The following is a 4,577-nucleotide window of genomic DNA, read 5'->3' as shown; positions in this document are numbered from 1 at the left end:
AAAACAAATTTAATTTGACAACAGATTAACATTATTTTTCAAGCACAACAAATTTTCAAGAATAGCTACAATCTCGAAACTGTTTCAATAACGTCAAATAGATTTCAAGAACAATTTTTTGGATCCACTGATGATGAATGATCAACGCTTAGGCTTGCAACTGTAGTAGCTGTATTATCTCACATACTTGTTATCTGAAAAATTCAAAAAAACTTTAACTACTACACATCTGGAAACAAGAGCAGATATTACACCTTAAACAAGAAAAATTGGTTGTATACATAGTCCAGAAATTATACGTGGTCCAGAAAATATTTTAATGAAATTAACCTCCTCCAGCGATAAAAACACTTAAAACTTCATCTTCCTACTAGTTAACTTTTTACTACTCTAATTAAGAAAGGATAATGCAGATCACCTCATTAGTTAACTTTTAATTTCTTAGCCTTCTCTAATCTTCATAGTTATTTAGGTTACGTGTCACACCATTAAATAGGGCATAAAAATCTCTTCTGCTATATGTAGTTAACTTTTGTATCATTAAAGTAATATATAGTGAAGTAACCTTCTCAGGTGTTAACAATGGCATATGACAGTATTGTTATAGAATTGTAAAACCTAATGAATTGGTTCTTGACTTTTAATTTGTTACTGTAGACTATCATCTATGCAATTTTCATCCAAATTTGCATGATTTGCAGCCATTGATCCTTTGAGATGTAATGTTTTCTCAAAAAAAAAAAAGAAGCTCCAAGTTGTAAAATTTGTACCAATGCTAAAGAGATTATTTTTACCAAATTCGCTTCTAGTCAATATCTGTAGGTTAGGTTTCGATTTTAATCCTAAGCTTTTCAAGGAAAAATAACCAAAAATACATAATCATAATATAAGGAATTTAGGGTTCACTTACTAGGTAGATGATCGCCTACTTTGAGTTTTGTTTTGATTGTTAGCTGCAGATGAAGGTTCGGCGTTTTGTAGCTTCTGCTTGAGGCTTGAGGAATCGAAGGTCTCTTGGTTGAATCTTCTGCAGGTGTCACGCCCCATTTTTTGAAAATAATAAAATCTAAGTATTTAGGTGTTAGAAAAATGAATTTTGATTTGAAAAATGAGTTCTTTATTTTAGAGAATAAACAAAAGAAAAAGGGTCTAAAATGGGGCTTAAGAAGTGGGACGATTTGGGCCCAAAATAATAGTCTAAAAAGGGTTTTTAGAAAAAATAAGAGTCACCATTTGGTATTGAGTTAAGGTGTACAAAATCATCCAAAAATATGTTTTTAATAAAAAAATAAATAAAACCTTTTTTGGACGACTCCAGATGTTCAAAAAATAAGAGAAAAGAGTTCAGGAGCCACGATTGAAGAAAATGAAGACAAAGATATGATCTAAGGCACCCTTTCAATCTAGTCAAGGTTAGTTGCATGATTTAGTCAAAAATTTTCTTAATCTAACCTATAAAACTTATCACAATTGGATGTTTCTACATAGATGCAAATCTAGACCTAATGGATATAGAGAGGGTCGAAATATCTCTTTAAAGTTTAATTGGTGCAAATCATATTAATTGTGATGTCAAAAAATGATTTTTAGAAGAGGTCACAAATATACAAAAATGAGACTCAAAGAAAAGAAAAATTATAATATATAAATATACGTCACCTAAAAGAGAGGAATGCAATATAACGGGTATGGGAGACTAAGATTCGTGACTTCAATTTTCCTTTTTATAGAGAGGATGAGAGCATGCTAAGACTAAGAAGCCACATTTGTTCATTTCCCATATTTGAAGGGTGACTCTTCTAATCTAATCAAGTAAATGAACTAACCTACTTCTAATTTTTCTAAATGGAATGCAAGTCTAAATGTCATGTTTCACGTACATAGGGATAACAGAGATAATATATAAAGGAAATATCATGCAAGATGAGACAAAGACCTTAAAAATGAAAAACATGTATGAAATGCAATAAATGTCACGCAAAAATGTGATTCTATTTCGAGACGGCCTAAAGGGTTTAGCATTGGACTAACCCATATCTACAAGTCTTCACTAACGTTGGACTAGTGAGAAATCGGGGAGAAAGGCCACAACTAACGTTGGACTAGTGTGATAGACTAGTGTTGTGACGTCATACATTTATTATAAACAAATAAATCATATAAAACATAATTAGAGCAAATAAACACATAATGCACATGGAACATATAACACATAAGCATAATTTCTAAATGCAAAACCTTAATGAAAACGAATAAACATGTAAATACACAATCATACAAGCACACAAGGAAAGAAACGCACATAAAAGTCTAACTATTATATTTGGAGCCCTAACTACAATCTAAGGGGGGAAATAATAAAAAATAATAACCTAACTATTACATTTATCTAACTAATTACATTTTTGGTAAAATTAAAACCTATCTATTGCATAGTCTAGCTAAATACATGTCTTGAGCACCTATCTATTACAATTTGGATTTTAAATGCCTCACAAATAATCATCAAAATAAAATAAAATAAATGAAACTTAAAATGAATAAAAATTGATAATTAAAAGAAAAACGCTCAAAACATGCAATTACATATAAAAACACTTTCGAGCACATAAAAGAATTTAAAATAATAAAGAGGTTACTTCTCTTGGAGTTGTGGTTAAATGGGGTGAAATTTGCCCTATTTATACTCGAAAATCAACAAAATAATCAAGGTACCAATTTAATTATAAAGAAATGAAAATAATCATGAAATCTATCAAATAAAGCACTTAAATGAAGTATAATTAACAATAAAAGAAGATAAAAAAACTTGCATTTAAGAAATCAAATCTATCAGAGATCTAATTGCAAAAATTAAGAAAGTTTTTGGGGTCCAATATAATATTATAAAAACTAGAGGTCAAAATTAAAGAAAAATAAAGTCCAAGGACACAAAATGCAATTAAATTAGAGACCTAATTGAAAGAAATCTAAATTTTTAGAGTCAAAGTATAATACTCAAAAGTTTAGGGACTGAAAAGCAAAAACACTTTCTTGTTTCTCGACAAATCAGGCCACTGGGCCATTTTTATTTCTTCTTTCGGCCAGAATTCCCAAGCCCAATCCAAATCCAAGAAAAACAAGCAGGCTAGCCTATAGTTTACACCAATCAAGCCAAACCAAAAGGAGTGGGCTTCACCACCTTAAGCCCATGCAAAATACCCCGAAAGAAATAACCAAGACCCATCTGCTAAACCCAACCAAATAAACATTTACCCAAATTATAACTATTTTACCAAAACCCAGCAAGGTAAAAAAAATTAACTAGAAAATACTAAACCCCAATAATGCCCAAAAATTCAGAATTAATCTACCCAAAAAGTCACATAAAACATGCAAAAGAAGATTAAAGCTTAACAGGGGAAAAACTGATTCAATTGCAGAGGTATTTGGGCCATAGTGAAATTAGGCAAAAGGTGGGGGTCAAAACGCAAATTTCCAGACTTCCATGCAGATTGGTTCGAAGGAACTTTCTTCCTTCTGCAACTTTCTGGGCTTGAAACTTTAGCAACAAAGAAAGCATGCGGCAATCTAAACGAAACTTCAGTCCCAAACACTCACTAGATTAGCAAAACAATATCATCCAAATGCAAGATTAACACACATGAAAGGGGAAATCTGGATTAGGAGAGGGGGAAGCTGCAAAGGGGAGGGAGAAAACAGCCAAAGTAAGAGAGAAAGAATAAGCAAATGAATGCAACAAATCCTGCTACATATGGCACAAATATAGACGCAACAAAAAGAAAGAGACAAATCTAATTAGTTTTGAAGCTTAATAGAGCCAGAAAAACATGGAGAATCCGAAGAAATGCAGCCAAACGAAGGAAACAGGTCACCAAACCTCTGATGAAGAACTGTCCAAGTACTGACGACCCTCCTATTTTGGGCTTCTATTTGACTGTCTTGTAGATGTTTTATCTGAATATTTCCAACATAAAAGTTCTTCATCTACATCTATAGATTATTTTAAATCAAGAATCAATCCAAAAGAAGTCGATACAAAGAAGAAAATGGCCTCTGAACAGGCCTTCCCGCTCAACCATGGCTCAAGTTTTCCACAAAATGTTTTCTGCACTTTTTTCCTCTTTTTTCCTTTGCTTGCTCTCTTTTTGTTGTTCCACCGCCTCCCCTCTCAATCCCTTGTTAATGCCGCATTTTTCAGCCTTTCTTTTGTTCTTATACCAAACAAAAAATCCCCCCAACCCTAGCATCTAAGGTGCAGATTTGCTGCATTTTTCTGGCCAATTTGAACCATTAGATTGGCTAGGATTCTAGATTTTTCTGGCAGAAATCAAGAGGGTGAGGTGGCAAAGGATTAGGGAAAAAAAGAAAAGAACAAAAATGAGTGGAATGGGTTCCGAAAATGGCCGCTGCAAAATTCGTCCTTGACGCCATGGAGAATGATGGCGTGTGTGCATTGAAACCCTTTTTTTTCCTTTTCTTTTCTGCCTTTTCTTTTCTTTCTTTTCTTTCCTTTACTTTTTCTGATTTTTCTAAAATGATTTTTCTCAAGAAATAGAAATGAAACAAAATAAATT

This window comes from Coffea arabica, unplaced genomic scaffold, assembly GCF_036785885.1.
Source record: "Coffea arabica cultivar ET-39 unplaced genomic scaffold, Coffea Arabica ET-39 HiFi ptg000009l, whole genome shotgun sequence".
Classification (NCBI taxonomy): Eukaryota; Viridiplantae; Streptophyta; class Magnoliopsida; order Gentianales; family Rubiaceae; genus Coffea; species Coffea arabica.
This window is presented reverse-complemented; position numbering follows the sequence as displayed.